Source organism: Macrobrachium rosenbergii, chromosome 2 (assembly GCF_040412425.1).
Source record: "Macrobrachium rosenbergii isolate ZJJX-2024 chromosome 2, ASM4041242v1, whole genome shotgun sequence".
Taxonomy (NCBI): domain Eukaryota; kingdom Metazoa; phylum Arthropoda; class Malacostraca; order Decapoda; family Palaemonidae; genus Macrobrachium; species Macrobrachium rosenbergii.
Window position 1 is genome coordinate 56435105 of NC_089742.1, and position 22761 is coordinate 56457865.

General features: G+C 36.7%; 1 long non-coding RNA gene across 1 annotated transcript in view; it reads right to left on the minus strand.

Annotated features, from left to right (window-relative positions):
- Positions 1-15521, minus strand: part of LOC136847345 (uncharacterized) — a 147787-nt gene extending 132266 nt beyond the window's left edge. The window contains exon 1 of the long non-coding RNA XR_010855712.1: positions 15317-15521. This is a non-coding gene — a long non-coding RNA (uncharacterized lncRNA). The remainder of the gene's footprint in view (positions 1-15316) is intronic.
- Between the last annotated feature and the right edge of the window lie 7240 nt (positions 15522-22761).

Genomic DNA, 22761 nt, shown 5'->3' on the forward strand with positions numbered 1-22761 from the left:
TGAATTCTCGGCGGCCGGCAATAAAGCCACAGGAAAAGAAGTCACGGGAAATAAAGTCACAATTTTGGCTAGGAAAAAAGTCACAGGAAAAAAAAGTCGCACTGATTCATGGTGTTCGGTAATAAAGTCACAGGGGAAAATTCACAATATTCGTTTATGTTTATACGGTAATCCACAAAGGGCTTGTACTGTACTAAACACGCCGCAAAGGTGGATACTTATCGGGTTAAAACCCTTGGGAGTCACTATCTAGGAAAGATTGTGACTTTTCCCGTGACTTTTTTTCCTGTGCCTTTTTCACCTGGATTCGAATTCTCATCCTTTTCTCACCTTCCTGTATATCCCCTTTTATTCACACCTACTTCTCCTTTCCATCTCTTTCCTAGTTAGGGTAGGAAAGACACCTTCTTATCTGTTCTTCCTTACTCCGAATTGTCTATCCATTCTTCTCACGCCTTCTACTTCCTCTTCCTCCTCCCGCTCCTCATCTCCTTTCAGAACCTTTCATCGTGTTTTCCACAATTCCTCGTTTCTTTCCCTTTTTCCTTCATGGGTGAAGCGTCAGTAAAACACACTCGGGCGCGGAGGGTAGTCGGGGGTGGGGGAGAATGGGGAAGCACCCATGGGTAGGCTATGGGGTGGGCGTTAGGGAAAAGAGGTAATAACAATCATACCGGAACGAGGGAAGAAGACATTTCGCCTTTATGGCGGTGATCAATCACAATCTGGAAAGTAGGCTCACGAAAGTAGGCTCATTACTCTTTCGCGTCACATCAGAGTGTGGCTTGGTAATGGCAACTGTTGATCCGGGCGCCTCGAAACGATGAGGCTCGGTACAGTAGTTAGTTCTAGAGGATTAAAAGGTCCTCGGTACCTAAGGACTGAGAGAGACCCTCGGTACTCAACTAGATGATCCTGTGTGTTGCAAAAATGATGAAGTCTTTGGCAGAACCTCGATACTTCAAACGAGGTCCTCGGTAGTTGGTTGGTGCTAAGGAAACAGGCCCTCTTTAGTACTATAGCATCAACAGATCCTCAGAATATGTTAAGAATGTGGAGATCCTCAAAAGTTCCTGGGTACCAAGAGAACGAAAATATTCTCAGTAGATCCTCGGTACATAAGGATGAGGAAATCCTCGGTGCTCAAGCACGAAACGCTGAGTAACGATAGTAATGAGGACATAGACGTAATTACCTTCAGCACCATAAGGCGACAAGGATGTAACGACCATTTGGAGAACCATTTTGGATGTCCATTAGCGTACACAATACTTCGGTTTCTTTTAAACCTTCTTATGTTGTAAATACATCATGTGTTTTAATGCATGTATATATATATATGTGTGTTTGTATGTGTGTATTCGTGGATACTCGCTGTTATGGAAATGCATGCATGGTATTTACATTATAAAAAAAGTTTTTAAGTGTTAAAGACCATAGCTCTTTAACCAGAGAGTTAAAATTGTTAAAACTTGCTTCTGGCGTCTTAGTCTGGAATGAAAACTGCATTCGAAAACACTACGACCATACATACTGTATATTTTATGTTTATAATGAATAACCCAGAAACATAACATGCACAAGCGTTTTCAAGTGGAGGTAGCGTATGCCAATTTACATGAACGTCAAAGCATTCAGTCAACAGAAATAACATAGTAGTCTATCAGTGAGATATATTTACTCTTGAATTACATAACTAGTTAGATGACATGAACGTACATTACTGAGATAAAACCATTAACAGAACAGTGATCAAATAACCAGCCGGAGGACACCACGAGGACACCACGCAACAGATAAACAAAACGGATTCTCAAAACACCTCGAGGTAAGAACTAGACGCAACTGCAAATTGCTGTCTCCTCCCTCTCATTGCTGCGTCTCGCCCTTTTGTTATCGATACAATGGAAGAAAGCGAAAGGTCTGAGAGAGGGAGAGAGAGAGAAAGAGACACAGAGTAAACAAATAGAGACTGAAAGATACAATGGAAGAAAGCGAAAGGTCTGAGAGAGGGAGAGAGAGAGAAAGAGACACAGAGTAAACAAATAGAGACTGAAGATTAAATGAAGACATTTTGGAAAGCAAAAGTAAATCCCTCAGGCAAGTGAGTTATTGTTGACTGGTCACTTCGAACTGGGATACAGTAATTTGTTTGCTGGTGAATGTGATCAGTGACTTTTCGACTTAACTGGTAGAAAAAATGGTCGCCTTCTTTGTGTTGATAGAAGTAATATCGAACCAGGTTTTACAAAGTCACTTAATTTTGTTTACAGAATGGCTTTTCATACATATAAATATTTACTTCTAAGAAAATATTATTAAAGTCATTCGCGAGTTCTTCGTTACTGAATACTGACTATTTCGAAGAATTAATTAAAAGAATTCAGTAAATAATGATACTCGAACAGGATTTTTGACGATCTATTTCAGAAGAGCAAAATATTGCAAACAAAACAACCATGTTCCTGCAGTCACTACCATCAGTAACAGGTATTCTTGCTCAATACAATACGCCGATTGCCAAAAATGGCTCACTCCAAAAATGTAATAGCAGACGCGCATACTCATGAAGTAATTATCCTTTGCTGAATAGCATTTAAATAACAATGCATGCTTGTGCACACACGGAGTAATATGTCATTTCACAGGTGGTCAGTAACAAGGACAGGAAAAAAAGTCACAGAAAAAAGAAAATTTTGGCTAGGGAAAAAAGTTATTGATTTATGGTGGCTGGCAATTAGTTAGGTTATGTTAGGTTGGGTTAGGTTATAGGTTAGCTTAGGTAATAAGTTAGGTTGGGTTAGGTTATAGGTTAGGCTGGGTTATAGGTTAAGTTAGGTTAATTTGGGTTAGGTTAGGTTACTTTTTTCCCGCGACTTTTTTTTCTGTGACTTTTTTACCTGGATTCCATTTCAGCTAACCTACAGAGCAAAAACGTAGAACTTAGAATAGCAGGCTTAATATGCATAGTAGGTGACAACGCCATCAATAATACAGTAGGCTAAGTGTGAAGGGTTAATCTTGTGATCAGGGTTCTAAACTGGAAAATACGAGTAACTGTAGTTCTTACGGAATTCCTTCCTATCCAAACAGATCCTTGGAAATTCTCCCCCAATCTGAGTTTCCATAGGCCTATTGGGCCCGAAGAGGTATAAAAAAGTTAGCAGAGTCCTATAGCTTGGCCATCCAATTACTCCAGCCATCGCCCCAGTGATTCATGCACTTGGCTACGGTTTTAATACACATAGGCTACTAGCAACAATCCCCTTATCTCAAAATCGCAACAACATAAAAGTGATCACACTAGGCCTAAAAGTCTGTTAGGCATGGACCTTGTTAATCCGCTCTCCTAAATGGGCAAAACACCATTATGTCTGAATGATATAAATGATGAAGGAATAATTCTAATTATAATATCCCATTTACTGTCTACAACTTACAACATTCTTTTCCTTAACCTAATTAGATTAGAGTATTACAAAAAATTTAATGACGGGAATTAGTAAGAGAAATAATCTATATCCAAAACCCAATAACGTTCAACTCGATGTGGAAAAGCACACGATATCCCCACGATGTCACGTAACCATAAACAGCAAGGAAACAATTTACATACAGTACGCTCCATGCAGCCAACAATAATTCTCAATCAATCATAAATGCCAATAATCAAAACCCGCTATAACTGACGATCGCAATAAAATAAAAATATGATTGAAATACAGTGATACAGAACAATTATAAGTCTCACCTTGCACTAACAAGTTCCAAGGCCACCGCCCAGTGAGTTTGCTGCTATCGTTGGTATATCCAGAGGCACTTGTTACGTATCACATTTCAAGAGACACACTTGTTCACGTTTTCCCTGCCTCTGAAGTAAACTCAGTCTAATGTCTAAACATAAACTAAGTCTAAACAACACAAGGACGGCAGACATTTCAACTAAGTCTAGAGTACCAAACTGCTCTCTGTAAGCCAGATGGCGGAATATAAAAGTTTAAATATCAAGGTAAAAATAATATTATAACAACCGTAACAACTTGGCAACACTGGTTCTACGTGGATACAGCTGTATAAGCCGTAAACCCCGTAGGGGAGTAGAGCCTCAGTGCACCTCATGCGGTGCACTGCAGGCATTACTTTAAGGTTCACTGCAACATTCCTTAGGTCCCTAGCTGCAACCCCTTTCATTCCTTTTACTGTACCTCCGTCCGTATTCTCTTTCTTCCATCTTGCTACCCAACCTCTCTTAACATTTGTTTCTTAGTGCAATTGCGACGTTTTCCTCCTGTTACACCTTTCAAACCTTTCTACTCCCAACTTGGCCTTTTGCCTAAATTCTATATTCCATTCCATTCCTAGAAGCCCTAAATGCAGCCTTGTCTGAAAAAGGAATAAACAATGAATATAGGCCTATCATGCGATTAAATACCAGATTAACCAAATCCATCGCCTAGGAGCGATCTGCAAAGAGCTTATCCTCCCTCCCTCACGAGAGTGTCGTATATCTTTGCGTGGCTTCGGACCTGCTCAAATGTCTGCATCCACCACGAAGACCTTTACATTCTGCCACCAAGGGGACCTGCTGACCTACGCGTGCCTGCTGCGCACAATTTTGGCGCTCTGAGGCGCCTTACTAACACCTCGCTGTCGTTCTGCTACGAGGAAACACCCTGGATAATTTGAAAGTCATTATTAAGACAACAATGTCCAGTCTGATCACCCGACGAAGTAACAATGGATAAGAGGACTGCCATTCTGACTTAGTCGGTTGATGAGACTGGACATCGTTGACTTAATAATGACTTTCAAATTACCTAGGATGTTTCCTCGTAGAAGAACGATATCAAGGTTCGTTTGTCATGCGCCTAAGAAAGCCAAAATATGTGCAGCAGGAACGCAGAGGTCAGCAGGTCCCTTGGTGGTAGAGTGTGAAGGATTTCGTGGCAGATGTCCATATTCAAGAAGGTCCTACGCCAAGTCAAGATACATGACTTGTGAGAAAGGATAAGCTCTTTGTAGATCGCTCCTACACGATGAATCTGGGTATCATATTTTCATGACAGGCCTATATATATGCAATGTTTATTTTCTTTTCGGACGAGGCTGCATTTACATTTTCTACTGCCAAATCCACGTTAGAATTGAGTTATCAAGTAGTTATGGTTCTATTATAATATCATTTACCTTTATAAACTTTTATATCTTGGTATCTGGCTAACAGAGTTGGTAGCCTGAGACTTTGCTGACATGTCCGTCGTCCTTGTTTTGTTTATACTTGACTTACTTCGGAGGTGAGTGAAACGAGACTAGGTTAAGTGCGTCCTGGATTTAATAGTGTAACAAGTGCCTCTGGATTTACCAACGAAACTTAACAACTTCACGGATTCTGTTGGTGTAGCAACTGCAACCTCATGGTAAGATTCCTGTTTTAAAAAATTGCATTTCAACCATATTTATTATTAATTAAAAGTGGTTTTGGTTACTGGTATTTATGATTGGTTGATATTTATAAATTGCTCCCGCATGGTATTGTCGGGATATCGTGTACTTTTCCATATTGACCTGAAATTTATTGGTTTCTGGATATAGCTTATTTATTCCTGTTATTAATTTTTTTTAATACTCGAATCTAATTAGGATAAGCAAAAGAATGGTGGAAGTTTTATATAGCAAACGGGTATCATAATTACATTGTCTTAAATCGTGTATCGCTCAAGCCACATACTGTAGGGATTTGCCTGTTCATTGACGGGGATTATGGCAACACTGTAAGATGTACTCGCCCGCTGACAGAGGATGGGAGTAAACAAGTAAAAAAGGCCAATCGAGTTTTCTATATAGCGTATAAACAAAGCCACCAAAAACAGATCTGTCTTTCGGTGGTCTCGGTATAATGCTGTATGAGCTGCGGTCCATGAAACTTTAACCACGGCCAGGTGATGTCCTGGCCTATATCGCTGCTAGACGCACGATTATTGCTAACTTCAAGATACCATAAAATAAAAATTATTAAGGCTGGAGCGCTGCGATTTGGTATGTTTGATGACTGAAGGGTGGATGATTAACATACCAATTTGCAGCCCTGTGGCCTCAGTAGTTTTTAAGATCTGAGGACGGACAGAAAAAGTGCGGACGGACAGACAAAGCCGGCACAATAGTTTTCTTTTACAGAACACTAAAATGCTGGAGAAAGGACAGGTAAGAAAATAACAAACGAATGGAAGGAGAGAGAAATCAAAGCGATCCCACTGTCTTATGGCACCGTTATATAGGACTAGACCTCGACTTTTTTAAACTATCAACTGTGGAAATTCAGTATTTTTCATATGAACAGTGTTACATTTAATAACGTATCCTACCTCTTTACAAGTCAGTGCTCATCGAAAAGTACATACGATTTTCAGTTAGGCTTAGCTTTCCCTTATGATTTTCTATAATAGCCTTCATTGTTGTTACCAAACGTAGTGTGAAATCAGCACGCTGTAGAAAAACCTCTCGAACTGTACATCCAAATATACAATTATGAATTCCATTTATCTGGATTCACAAATACATTTTTAATGTCAGAACGTTTGCTGTGTTTAGTACGAGAGAAGTGGGGTGCATTCTTGTACTATACGTAGGCCTATACTGATGTTACTTAATGCCAACCTTGCTGACTCATATCTATCTCTGTCAACGAAATACTAGACCGGCATGCGGCATATGAAGATGGAGCCCGGCGACAATTTTTCGGTTTTCTTGGTTTGTTATCAATAAACTGCTGAACGTGAGAAAGGGTCTGAACGTATTAAAAAAAATTAGAAATAAGGTATTCCTTTTAGCACCTCTTTGGGAAACTAAACCCATGAGACTATACCTTTTGAATGCTTAGCTTGATTAGGCTAACCTGTCATAGCCAGAATTTTTTTTATAATAAACCTTTTTGCAACATTTTATTGCATCGGTATACACGTTGCCGTAAGATACAACCCGATTTTGTCAACAGCGAGGTTTCTAATGTTCTCCCGCCGGAATTTCGACAAGTTACTGTTGCATCACCCTCCCCGCCCAGTACACTATAAGCCTAACCCACTTATCCTTATGACGTGATTTCTACTTTTACTTTCATAAAACAAGCAATATACGAAGGGCTATTGATCAGATCAGTATGAAAGGACAATGACAGGTAAGCAACATTCGAACTAGAAAAGGAATTTTGTGAGATCTGACCGAGTCGGTGGTGACTTTTTTTGTCAGTCATGACATTATGACTTTTATCATACACACATACATACACACACAAACGGAGCTGCAACATGTATTTATACACTGGTGGTATGAACAGGATGTAGGCATCTAAGAGACTGTAACAAACCTTTGCAAGGACTCGAGCCTGTAGTACTAATACCAGAGCCTATAAATACGAGCCGCAGCACTTGCAGGACGCCATGTTCGTTTACGTTTAGCGCTGCAAACGGACGTGGGGCATAACTATTAGTTTGGGAAGCAGCAGACCATGTCAGGCCATAGATCCATACCTGTAGAAGCACTGTAGACAGTGAGATGTGAGTTGATAAACATATGTTCGATGTTTTGATGGGTTGAAAGGACAGACATATATTACCTTACAGTACTTCAGTGTGGAACAGACAATATTTGAATGCATGACTGGGCCAGTCTGACAGCCTCACCGTCACTCATACCGCATTTTCCTGGCCTAAAGAGCATTCACAGCCAAAATAGTGTTGCGCTTTCAATCCACATACTGCAATATTAGTGAAAATATGCATGTGTGCAATATCAATGACATTTATTTAAAGAGCTACGTAGGCAGTTCATATGACATCATGTTATGGCAATCAACCTCCTCAGGTGACAGCTTACTGTACACCTGTCAAAATTTGGCTACAGAAATGGGTGGGTCAAACCTTCAGCCCTTACTTAAATGCAATTTACTTTACATCATTACTTTCTGATATAAACTCAGCATTCATAGCTTTTTTTATAAACAATCACAAGTACATAGGCAAACTATAAATGCCTAAGTATCTTTGCTTTTCTGTTCATTTTGTTGCTTCGAGTAAGCATTTTTCTGGTCTCGAATTTGAAATAGTAGTACAGCCTGCAGCGAAGATGGAGCTGGATGATGGAGTTCAGGAGACTCGTCTCGATGAGCTGGACAGAACACAACCTAACCTGCCTGGAAGGTACCTGCTTCTCAACTTTTCCCAACAGTTGAGGCAGGATGTTGCTTCTGATAAGCAGACCGCGGATCTGCTTTTCAAACACCTTTTCCGCACGAGTGAGGAACTCTGACAAACGATCGGAAGGCATGCACACGGAACCAAAAGCTGAATCAGACATATTACAATGGTCATACACTTTGCAGTGGCAATATAGAATTTAGGCCTACAATGGTCATACACTTTGCAGTGGCAATATAGAATTTAGGCCTACAATGGTCATACACTTTGCAGTGGCAATATAGAATTTAGGCCTACAATGGTCATACACTTTGTGGTGGCAATATAGAATTTAGGCCTACAATAGTCATACACTTTGTAGTGGCAATATAGAACTTTGGCCTACAATAGTAATACACTTTGTAGTGGCAATATACAATTTAGCCTACAATAGTCATACACTTTGTAGTGGCAATACAGAATTTAGGCCTACAATAGTCATACACTTTGTAGTGGCAATACAGAATTTAGGCCTACAATAGTCATACACTTTGTAGTGGCAATACAGAATTTAGGCCTACAATAGTCATACACTTTGCAGTGGCAAGAACTCGGGAGAGAGCTTTGGATGACGACAGACGTGCATTTTTTTGCTCCGTCGCTTTGTTGACTGTTTTGCTCGTTACAAGCAATTATTGCTCATTGCCTTATCTTGGAGACCTTGATCAACTTGTTGCCTTACTATGGCAACCAAGGATGCCGTACGAGACGTTGAAGAGGATCTGGCTTTATCAAGTAGTGAAACAAGTGAAATAAGTTATCTTGCTACATCTAGGTCTAGGAGGAGAAGGAAAAAACCGAAGAAAACTAAAGTCAGTGAGATGGAAGTAGCTGAGAGTGATGGAAATCTTGTAGTCAATAAGAGACTAAAAGTAGTGAGTAGGAAAAATGTGGATAACAATCCTAGTTCAAGTTTGATGGTTGATCATTCTGCTGCTGGGCCTAGTACTACACGGCAGTCGAATATCATTCCGGGTAGTGGTCATGAAGCCAATAATGAAGGACTAAGTTCAAGGAAGTGTTTGTATTTTCCCAATGCACTGGAAATGGATTTTCATGGCAAGATGCAGTGGACGGTAAGACTTTATAAAAAAACATCCAAATTTTGAAGTATTGTTTAAGGAAGGTAAATATAGACCATATATAACAGTTAAGGATGATAATGCTGTGAATTTCTTATCTACCACTGGCTTTGAAGATATTGTGTTAGAAAAACCAAAGGATGATGGGAAGTACACTAAAGTAATTGTGTTTGGTTACCCTTTATGTATGGATCCAAATGATTTCTTGGTAGACGAAAGGTTTGTTTGGGCTAAACGACGTGAGGTTAAGCAAAAAGGTGAGACTAGTCTACAACCGCAGGTGATAGCACTTATAAGAGGTGAGGTTCCAGAGAAAATATTTGTTTCCTGCCTTGGATATAAACGGCTTGCTGTGTTTAAGGAAAGTCCTGTGTTATGTTTCAAATGTAGCAAATGGGGCCATTTTGCATATAAATGTGAGAGTAATTTTTAAATGTAGATATTGCAGCAAAGGTCATGACTCGAAAGAATGCTTGGATAAAATAAAGAATAATGTTAAAATTGTTCCAAAAATGTTGCAATTGTGGAGGTGACCACAATGCTAGTTCTTGGTTTTGTAAAAAAGACCAGTTATTGGTGTTAAGACTCCAAGTGCTTTAGCTTCTCAACCACTGAATATGAACGAAAACGGGGTTGTTATGCCAGCTACAAACGTATGGGAACGAAGAGAAGAAGAAAGGCAACGTCAAAAGGGGAGACCTCTAGTCGTAGTCTAGTTTGTGATAGACATGATAGTGTTATTCAAGCACTTCGTTTAGAAATAGAAGAACTTAAAAGGTAATCTTGAGCATGAATGATAAACTATCAAAAGTGTGTAATGCTACTGGTAAAGTCGTTTCTATTGGAACGGAGGAGAATGTTACTGAAGTGAATGATAGGTACTAGACCTAATAAGGTCAGTATTCAAAAAAGAAGATTCAGATTGTAGATGGAGCTACTTGTAATGATATTATGTCTGAAAGAGAATGTAAAAATGCCGAATTAATGTGTACTGATAATGTGTTTCAGTGTAGCCCCATTTATGACAGAAATTGACAGATTTGCCAAATGAAAGGAATGGATGTGACAACTTAGTTGCTGGTGTTGCTTCCTTATTAGATATAGTACTAGAGTACATGCAGCGGCCAGATGAAGACCTTAAAATGAATGTGGTTACTTTTGCTAGAAAGATGAGGAAGGAGATTGATCAAAATGGAGGGTTTTGTCTTAAAACACTATCGTGGAATGTAAATAGTCTTCAAAAGAGAGGAACCGATGTTCATGCTTGGGTTCTTTTTCATGATTTCGATGTAATAACTTTACAAGAAACTGGTGTTAATGGGGCTGGTTTCCAATTAACAGGATATCAGTCATTTGAACTTCCGGCAGATATTGAGAAAAATATAAGGGATCTAACTACCTTTGTGAAAAATAATATACCAGCTGTTTTATCCGTAGCGACTGAAATCAACGGCACTGAATGCTTGAGTGTAAAATTATGTTTAAAGGATATTGTATTTCATATAATTAATGTGTATGTACATGCTGATAAATTGGATCTTGAGAATTTACCTAAGGTTATTTTTAATGAGTACTGTTTATTAGTGGGTGATCTTAATGCTCGCCATCATGATTTGGGAAGCAGTGGTAGCCAAAATAAAAATGGTTTTGTATTGAATAACATAATTAATTCATTGGAAAATGTCAGAGTCTTGGGAATGGTGCGCCAACGCACGTGAGAGGTGGCAGAATTGATTATGCAGTACTTTTAATATGTTTGAATGTACAGCTGATTCGGTAATTGTTAGTGAGCTCGTTAGTGATCATTTTGCTATAGAAGTATCTTTAAGTATAAACAAGATGTTTGTCAGTAAAAAAAGGAAGTGCTATCATTTAAAACATGATAAAAAATTAGAGTTTATGAATAAAGTTGGTGAGTGGTACAGACATTACAAGGATGTTAATGGTCATCAAAACGATGAAAACACATTCTATGAAGATTTGCTCACTGTCATTGATAGTATTTTTAAATATTCCTAAAAGAATGGCTTCCCGTCATATAAAAAGACTGTGTATTCAAATGACAAAATAGTTCGGGGTTGGAATAAATTGCTTGAAAAGCTCAAAGTAATTGGAGTAAGAATCCAAATGATGATCGGAGTAGAGAAACCATGATGCAGATAGCAGACAGGACAGCAGAGGTAAGAAGGAAGGTCAGAAGTCAATATTGGGATAAGTTCTTGGAAGAAATTTCATTTACTAAAGAGATTGGGTCTATATGGAATTTAGTCAATAAAGTTAGAAAAGAAAAGGAAGGAAACCGTAGCTCATCACGATCCGAATGGTAAAGCGAACGAATTGATTAGGAAATTGTCGGAAGCCGCCAGTATCAGTGGTCTGCCAAACAATGTTCAGGCCTGCTTACGTAACAGGCGCCATAAACGAAGACAACTCGTGGCGTTACAAAGAGGCGATCAACTGTGAGACTTGCTTGCCATTTACAAAAGACGAATTGTTGTTTTGTATGAAGAAAGGTAAATCTACCGCGCCAGGTGCGGATGGGATAACGTACGATGTTGTAAACTGTTTAATTATGATGGAGGATAGTCCTTTGTTAGATCTAATTAATCTTTTCATATAAAAATGGCAGGCTGCCTAAGAAATGGAAGATAGCTCTTGTTGTACCTATTTTGAAGAGCAACGGAGAATATAGGCCTATTTCACTTACATCTTGTTTGTGTAAATTAATGGAGAGTCTTGTATTGAATAGATTACTATATATGATTGGTGACCAATTATCGTCGAATATGTTTGGTTTCATAAAGGGGAAAAGTACTTCAGATTGCGTTATTAAAGCCTTAAGTAATGCTAATGTTAAATGCAGAGTATTTGTTGACTTGAAAGGAGCTTTTGACAGGGCTTGCAGTGATGTGATTCTTGAAGAGCTTGTTAACAAAGGTGTCAGGGATTTTTACTGAGGTGGATTAGGAGTTACTTAACTGGAAAGAAGAGCAAAAGTTTGGTTTCAAGGATATGAGTCCGAGGAAATGTTGATGGAGTTGGGTATTCCTCAAGGTGGTGTTCTCAGTCCTACCCTTTTAATGTTTTAATGGATAAAATTGCAAGGCATAATTTCCCTGCTGGTACTGAGGTTATTGTTTATGCTGATGATATTCTGATACAGTGTGTCAGTGAAATCATTTTAACGAGGGCTATGGCAGAATTACAGAATTTGTGCATGCACATGGGCTTGTGATAAATGAACAAAAGAGCAAATTTCAATCAAAGATGGCTAATAGTAATACAGTTACTATAAATGGTAAAACTTTGGAGAAAGTAAATAATTATAAGTATCTAGGTATGTACATTGGATTTAACAAAAGCTCGAATGAAATTAATTACTTGAAAAATGTCTGTCTAGCTCGAATGAGACCTTGCAGGTGTTGGCAAACAAAGGTAACGGTGCTGGTATTCCTGTTTTAAGAATGATGTACATCAGTACGGTGCGTTCAGTTATTGACTATGCATCACCTGTGCTGGTGAATTATTCGAACTCAGAGTTGAGACCACTGGAAATAATTCAGAATAAAGCAATGAGAGTTATTTTGGGTTGTTCCATAAGTACTAGGATTGAAATCATGAGGCTGGAATTGAATCTACCGAGTGTTGTTGATCGAGTGCAAGAGGTAGCGGCTATGGCTGCTCTACGTATGATTAGAAGGGGAGAAAGAACCTTAAAGAGTGCTGTTGACAGTTATTCAGGCAATAGAAGTTATGTTAAATTTAACAGTTATTTTAAGAAACTGTATAATATACTGATGAAATATATCATAAGATTCTGTGTAAAATTACAAGTAGTAGTTCAATGAAGCCGTGGTTGTGTTACAAAAATAAATGTAAATATTTTGTAAACTTGACTGTAAAAAGTGAGTGCAACACATACGAATTGAAACAAATAATTTTGTCTAAAATAAATACATTGCCTAAGAGTAATAGTATACATATGTACTGTGATGGTTCAGTGAATGGTATCAAGGTTGGATGTGGTGTGGTTATAAGGGAATATTATGAAAATGATGTGAGTATTGACGAGACACTGTCAAAAAAGAATAGAAGATAAAACTTTATTACTACCGCTGAATTACATGCCATTCATGATTCGATGGGGTTAACTTTAGTGGTAAACAAGATGAAAGACGTGTTTGTTTTCGTGGATTGCCAGAGTGCTCTTCTTGCTCTTAACTCTAGATTTCCAATTGACAAAGAATTGGTAAATAAGTGTAAAGAACTTGTGTATGTAATAGAAGAGCAAGGGTATTTTGTCAAGTTTTTCTTGGGTGCCATCTCACGTTGGTATTCATTTGAATGAGATGGCTGATAGTTTGGCAAAGGATGCTACAAACCAAAAATAATATTGATATAGAAAGCACAATGGCTCTGAGCAGAATAAAGAAAGGGGTAAAATAAAGAGGTCTTTTGTGGAAGCAGCTGAAATTGAAAAATTTTAAATGATGGGAGCGTCAGTATGAGACACTATTTGGTCGTGTCCGAAAACAGCAGTTGTATATGGAAGGGCATTATCTAAATTAGATACTTTAATTATGAGATTACGTTTAGGATATAAATATTCTTGGGAATACATTAATGATGAAAACTCTAACTGTAAATTATGTGGTGAGTTACGAAGCATACTTTTACAACATTATGTTATGGAATGTAATAAATTATCAGAGTTTCGTGACCCCAGAATTGTTGGATGTAACAAATCAAGTATGTTATTTTCTGAAAATGAAGTTTGTTCCAAAATTATAAAGAAATTCCCCTCATTTTGTATTGAATAAATAATTGTGAGCTATTTGCCTGTCCTTTAGACGATTTTGTAATATTTGAATTTTGTTATATTTGCTCTTGTATGACTTTTTGCCTGTAGTAATTTTTGCTATAGTATTAAAAAAATATGCATTATAGTTTGGCATTACCTTTTGTATAAATCGGGTCAAAATACTTCTCATGTAAAATATTTGCTTTTCATTATTATTTTTGTATATATTTTTTCCTCATTCTCGGAATCCTTTGAATTTTGTTGGTGAGTATAGCAGCATGCTGCTACACTCCATTTGATGTATATATCAATAAACTTTTTGAATTTGAATTTGAATTTGCAGTGGCAATATAGAATTTAGGCCTACAATGGTCATACACTTTGTAGTGGCAATACAGAATTTAGGCCAAAGGCCAAGCAACGGGAGCTATGAGGTCATTCAGCGCTGAAACGGAAACTGACAGTAAAAGGTTTGATAGGTGTAACAAGAGGAAAATCTCGCAGTTGCACTATGAATCAATTGTTAGGAGAGGGTGGAAAGTTAGTGGCGGCAATATACCTGTGATTCCTGGACAACTTCACGATCAGGCTCCCAGCAGTTTCCCCATACCAAGCCCGGTCACGCAGGCTAGCTGTCAAACGTCACTAGACTGCCCGCGTCCGTTGGGAGCGGTGCATACCCATAAACAAATCATGGCTGCCAACTTTTGCAACAGGTCCTATTTATTAGCTCTGGCAAAGCTGAGAAGCAGACTGGCCCTGTCATGCATTCAAATATTGTCTGTTCCACACTAAAGTAGTGTAAGTTAATGTACGTCTGTCTTTTCGACTCATCGTAACATCGAAAATATGTATATCAGTTTAAATCTACTGTCTACAGTGCTCTACAGGTATGTATCAACGATTTAACATGGTCTGCTATCTACCAAACTAATAGTTATGCCCACCTTCTGCACACCTCGCCGTACATGTAAACAAACATGACGTCCTGTTATAAGCCCCTGGGGAGCCTGGAAGTGCTGCGGCTCGTATTCATAGGCTCTGCTAATACCTGCTACGCTGGTTGTCATCGGTTTTAAAATGCTTTTAACAATCGCTACTTAAAAAAACTGCAGTCGAGCCTTTTGGCATATTTACAACAGCTTCATACATTATGAAGGAAGCTTGCGTAATATATATTGTCTAAAAACTACAAGAAATCTTACTTTGGAAGTGAGTGCAGACCGCAGTTCAGGTCCAGCTCAAGCTCTGAATCGTGATGTCAGGTTAGATGATTCCCGCGGACCCCTCCATCTCTGGATGCTATTCGTTTACCAGTATGGTGTTACGGTAGGAATTCAGTGTCCGTTTTAGCACATTTGAATAAGATAGAATTAAGCCAGTCACCGGTGCTGACATGTGTCGCCACGAAAGAATGTTTTAAGACAGTACTTCGATGACATAACGCCGGTGGACTGTAAAGGATCATCAACCACTGGAGCTATTCTGTTTACTAGGCTAGCACTGCGTAGTTCGATGTTTCGCCACCAGGCTGGCGCTGTTGTCAGCCTCAGACGCCCGGGAACCGCCAAAAATTGAATAGGTGCTTACTGTGCCCTACGATTTTTTTTTTCGTTCATCATTTTCATAAAGATAAGGTGTGCAGCTTGTATAATTACGGACGCAGGAAGTTTTCTTCCAGAGAAAGTGGAATAACATTTCACAGGTAAGCAAAGCAAACTGAATATGATTGACCCGTAATATCTTGATAGTAGTTGATATGTACGCTCTCTCTGTTGACATGTCTTATATTTTCTGCATATTATCGTGGAATATATGTGCAGTGGCAGTTTCAGTTTCCAGATCAGAACACTCATCTTATCTATGCACATGATATAGCGTAAAAGTAGTCTTGCTGGTTATAAAATATGCCTAGGCCTATAGGTTACTGGCTGTGCCAACAAGTCTCGTCTTTTAAACACATCACTGTGAGGAATAAGGTCACCTGCAGAAATTTGTCAGTCTTTAAGCTATCTTTGTAGTTTGTAGGCCTGTCGGTTAATGTCTATATCATCAGTGATTCAGTTTTTGAAATAAAAAAGCAGCGTTATTGTTGTTAAACAAAACATTTTATCAAACATAGTTTCTCAACGAAATTCGTAAGCCTTGCCCTTAATGAGAGTATATCAGGAGACGTAAACAAACTTAATATAAAAACTTACAGTATATTACTAGATTCAAAGTAAAAATAACTGTATTTTTCATGTGTGTAACAAATCCTGGTTTAAGTTTTGTTTTCATCATGCATCGTGTCTCGTAGATTGATAATACCAAACAGATGACGTTTGATAGCCTAGGCTATACCTATGCCCTCAACTATTCATTTGGTAGGATGCTATATCGTTTAGGTGTTATCCTTAGGGCAACTCAGTTTCGAATATATAAAAATAATTCCTCCATGGCACCCGTTATCGAATCAGCATGCCAAAGTGAAATAAGAAAAAAAGTAGCCCTTAAGAATGGTAACGAGGAAAGGCATCGTTGCCGAGCAAACACTAGGCCTATGCTTACTGATTCGGCAGATATTTTTATTGTTGTGTCCATTTTCAAGAACATTTTATCGAAATGAGTCCAAATTACTGTCTTATGGTAATCCTTAATTAACAATCGTCTCTACATATCGTTCCAAAGCCTTAGAAGAGAAAGAAGTAACTTCGCTAGTCTTTTGTAGTGTTGGTTTATTTACAAGACGCTGAGCGAGGGCGGGGGAGGGGTTGGGTGTTGGGGGGGAAGGGGAATATTTTGCTGACCTTATTTCCAAAGTTGCTAAACATGTTAAACACCATGTAGTTTATTAAACGAATGCCTGGCGGTTGGTAAGACTGGACGCTATTGCTCATGTTAGCCTACATTGTCTTGGTTTAAACCATAGAGCTTCAATAACATGGAGTGGCGATCACCCTGCCGAGCGTGTGACCTCGGGCGGCCATGTTGAAAGGTCCCGGTCCAGCTCATAAAACTATACTGTGAGACGAAGCACTACGGTAACTTTGCTTTTTTTCCCTCTTGTTTAAGTATTGTAAGAATATGTTATTTTTTATAGGTAAATTAACCATCACTGTAAATATACTTCGAAATATTTCTATTATGAGGTTTATTGTAGTTGAAGTACAGAATTTTGCATTCTAATCCGTATAATCTCAAATATTTATTATTATTATTATTATTATTATTATTATTATTATTATTATTATTATTATTATTATTATTGTTAAAGAAGAAGAGTTAAATAAAGAATAAAGTTAGTTATTATTAATAATAATAACAATAATAATATAATAATAATGATAATAATAATAATAACAGCAACAACAACAACAACAAAAACAACAACAACAATAATAATAATAATAATAATAATAATAATAATAATAATAATAATAATAATAATAATACTTTACCCAATTTCACAGAGGAAAAATTACCTTACAAAAACAGGTTAACCTAAGTACTCCAACCAGTGTGGTCAAAGCCTTAAGCATTTGATCTTGGATCTAAGCAATGTCTAGCATAAATTACAGGACTTTCTTTGTATAGTGTCACTAAACACTAATTAAACAGTGATGTACAATCATTAAACACTAACACTCACTATACACTCGCACTCACTAAACACTCGCACTTATTATACACTCACACTCACTAAACACTCGCACTTACTATACACTCACGCTCACTAAACACTCACACTCACTATACACTCACACCCACGCTCAATAATGCTAAACACTCACTGAATACTCAACATTCACTAGTCACTCTCTATTATACTAAACACTCACTAAACACTCATAAAACACTAAACACATGCTAAACATTAAGCATTGAGTAAATACTCACTATACACTAAACACTCACTAAACATTCACTAAGCACTCACTATGCACTGAACAATCAATATGCTCATTAAACCCCTAAACACTCATCAAACACTAAACAGTCACTGAACATGAACTAATCACTCATTAAACACTCACTAAACACTCACACACTAAACATTCACTAGACACTAACATTCACAAAGCATTCACTAAACCCTAAACACTTACTAAACGTTCACTGAATACTTACACACTAAACATTCACTAAACCCTAAACATTCACTAAACACTTATATACACATAAATATTCACCAAACCCATACCCACTAAACATTCACCAAACCCTAAACACTCGCTAAACATTTGCTAAACACTTGCTTATTAAACATTCAGGATAAAAAAAAATTCACAACGCACTAAGCCCCTGTTCAATTTGTGCGGTTACCAGACCTTTCAAGATGGCTGCAAGGCTCTGTAGCACCACCCTGGTGGAAGGCCACCGAACTATGTGCTTACTGGTATACAGATAGCATCTCCAGATATTTACTCTCTATGGTTTAAACCCACAACAGTGATTCATGAGTCCAATGGTTTATATATATATATATATATATATATATATATATATATATATATATATATATATATATATATATATTACTGTACGTATGTATGTGTATGTATTTAAAGTGATTATGCAATTATTTATTTGTATTTTTATAATTTACTGATGGTTCAACGTAAACCAACATTTTAGCTTGTTTCGTTACAAGGAATATTTAGAATGATTATTTATATGTCTGTAGATTATTCATTGTTCGATATCAATCAATATTTTCTGTTTTTGTTAAAAAATAATATATAGTAATTTAACTGAATAAAATAGATGGATTATGCAAATTGATTTTATACTTAGCTTTCTCAATTCTTCTTATAATTCGCTTTTCCTGCACATCAGTATTGGTCGATAATTGGCCAATGTTCATATTTCGATGAATAAAACAGCTTATTTCTTACAGCTTTACTTATATGCCTAACGATTACTGATATTCAGTAAGGGGATAAACTTTTCTAACAAAGCTGTATTAGTGATACGCGTGGAGGTATCAGCATTGTTCTAATCGACTGTGTTGATTTTCTCCGTAAATCACATTACACGATTGCAAGCGAGACATAGCCATGCATACGTGCGAGGAACGTACAGTACATGACTTGAAAAATCCTGTGAAAATGAACTGAAGAAATGACACTTTCTTTGGAGAGAAGTTATTTTCACTTCATTTTTATTTTATTGAAGCAATGGCACTTTTTCTGGAGAGAAGTTATTGTCACTTCATTTTTAGTTTATTGAAGAAATGGCACTTTCTTTGGAGAGAAGTTATTTTCACTTCGTTTTTAGTTTACTGAAGAAATGACACTTTCTGCTGAGTACTGCGTCTCATTCCACTTTTAGTTCGTTGCAGTGAACAAAAAAATCAATTTTAGCATCAGCACGTTTTATTCATTATTAATTGTTAAGTTTATTGGGATAGTCGTGATGAGAAGAAATGAACCAGATTAGTAAAATAATGTGCATTTGTTAGGATACAACTCAAAGAACTTATACATTGTTCCTATGAGTATATACGTATATACTGTAGTTTATATATATACATATATAAATATATATATTTATATATATAAATGTGTGTATGTATATATATATACATATATATATATATATATATATATATATATTATATATATATTATATATATATATATATATATATATATATATATATATATATATATATATATATATATATATGACTAGTCATACTATCGTGACGTTTTTCATATTCACAAAGATTAAACCACAAATATAGTTTAACATCCATTAGTGTAATTCAAGAATAACTTATACCAGTAGGTATGAATCATGCCTGTTTTTTGGAAACAACGTTGACAGGTGATTTTTGACCACTGAGCCAAATTATGATGGCAGGCTCAAAAGTCACTGAACATGGTTACCCTAACAGGCATCGGTTCGAACCTGCTTGGGGACGAAGCACTTATGAATCATGATTCTTTGGGTTATATATATATATATATATATATATATATATATATATATACATATATATATATATATATATATATATATATATATATATATATATATATATATATATATATATATATATACATATATATATATATATATATATATATATATATATATATATATATATATATTATATATATATATATATATTAAGCCACAAACGCCGTTTGTATTCAGTTCATATACCTTAGGAATAACTTAACCCAAAGGGAATAGTGATTCATAAGTGCTTCGTCCCCGACAGGATTCGAACCGATGCCTGGTTTAGAAACAACAATGTTCAGTGACTTTTGACCTCTGAGCCATCATATGCTCAGTATGTAAAAAATGTATATTATATATGTATGTGCGTGTGTGTGTGTCTGTGTATATACATAAAGTTAACATACCTTAGTTTTACTTCAGACCACTGAGCTTATTAACAGCTCTCTTATTTTTACGTGGCTAAGAACCAATTGGTTACTTAGCAACGGACCTACAGCTTATTACAGGAATCCGAACTCATTATAGCGAAAATGAATTTCTATCACCAGAAATAAATTCCTCTAACTCTTCTCGCCATTGCTGAGACTCAAACTCGGGCCTAACGAGTGCTAGTCCTCAGTTTCACCGACCTCGCTCAGTGAAGAGCTTGTGTGTATATATATATAAATGTATATATATATATATATATATATATATATATATATATATATATATATATAGAGAGAGAGAGTGAGAAAATATATATATATAAGAGAGAGAGAGAGAGAGAGAGAGAGAGAGAGAGAGAGAGAGATGCATGTAGACACCCAGAATCATTGTACAATGAAAATGGAAAGACAAAGAACAAATAAGAAATAAAAAGAGAGAAACAAAGAAAGGAAAAACTGACAGAAGAAAACAGAATCACACATTTGTGCCCCCATCACATGACGGAACTTGTGGTATCACACGAACTCTCCCTTTGAGAAAGTGTATATATCAAGTCTCGTGACGGGAAAAGTACATACGAGCATACCAACTTTCTCTCTATGGAGATGTACACCAAATTCCGTCATTGGGAAGCAAGAGGCGCATGTGCGATAAGGGGTGACATGTGTTGCCAGCAAGCTGACAAAATACCCCGGACAGGGCAAACATTTGCACACAAGTTGCTAAGAGAAGCGAATCAGTATTGAGCTGCTTTAAGGAAATGCTGTGAAACGGAAGAGTAGAAACGAAAGGAAAAGTCCGAGGAGAATCATTTCCAGAACAGGTCGAAGATTCATAACGAGGGCGGAGGAGGATTCCGATCTGTGAAGAAACGGTTCGACTTTGAAACGGTTTGAATTTGAAACGGTTTGAATTTGAAAGGGTTCGAATTTGAAACGGTTTGAATTTGAAACGGTTCGACTTCGAAACAGTTCGAATTTGAAACGGTTTGACTTCGAGACAGTTCGAATTTGAAACGGTTTGACTTCGAGACGGTTCGAATTTTAAACGGTTCGAATTTGATTCGACTGTGAAACGGTTCGAATTTGAAACGGTTCGACTTTGAAACGATTCGAATTTGATTAGACTGTGACACGGTTCGAATTTGAAACGGTCAGCATTTGACTTTCAGTTTCGCGAGTAAAGGGAGGTTTTCAGTAATGTTCTTACGAGACGCAAATAACAGAAATTGTCTTGCTTTTTTGAGGGATCTTACGGATCGCAAATGTTATGGCAATATACAATGATAAAACATAAAACAGAAAAATAAAGGCAGAAGTTGGTCTTTAAATTAACTTTCGCTCTCTCGTTATCTTGCAGCTTTAGATGGCAGAATTCCCATAAATTATCGACCAGTGAAATATTATATATCCACAAATCGTAATTTCCAGATAATACCTAAACTATATATAGAGACTGATTTCGAATGAGTCACAAATAAAATTTGATTAAAGATTTTTTCAAATAGTACATTAATAGTGAAAAAAATCAAGATAAAAAATTAAAAGCTTATAATTAAAGATGACCAGACTTTTTTCTTTTAAAGTTCAAGAAGAAACTGTGACAGATTAAGAGACTTTTTCCTTTTAAAATTCAAGAAGAAACTATAACAGACGACCAGACTTTTTCCTTTTAAAATTCAAGAAGAAACTATAACAGATTACCAGACTTTTTCCTTTTAAAATTCAAGAAGAAACTATAACAGATTACCAGACTTTTTCCTTTTAAAATTCAAGAAGAAGCTGTGACCCAAAATCTCCAAATGCTATTTTCGTTTCTGCTAACGGTATGCAAATGAAAGCTTAGATATTTGCATAACTGACAATGAAAGACAGTAGAGTAAATCTAGGTCACTGTAGCAGTAGTTACTCTAAAATTAGATACAGTAGATGACAGATGTTGCTTTTAGTTCATCCTTGCAAACGTGCATTTTTAATATTTATTTGTTTCATTCTCAAGAAAATTCATGGTTAGCTGGTATACATAAAGAAACTTTATCTACAATGATTTATTTAAGTAATATTTTTTTAAAAGACTATTTTGTGGTTGTCCTAAGCTTCTATCCGCAACACTAACGGACAGTCAAGAGTGATGATATACAACCTTCATTTGACTATTTTTAAATATTCTTCTGTTATCTTTTAAAAACAACTAAAGCTTTCTTCGTCAACCATAGGTGAATTATTCATCACATTTACTCTCTATAACTCCCGGTAAAAGAAAAGCCGCAC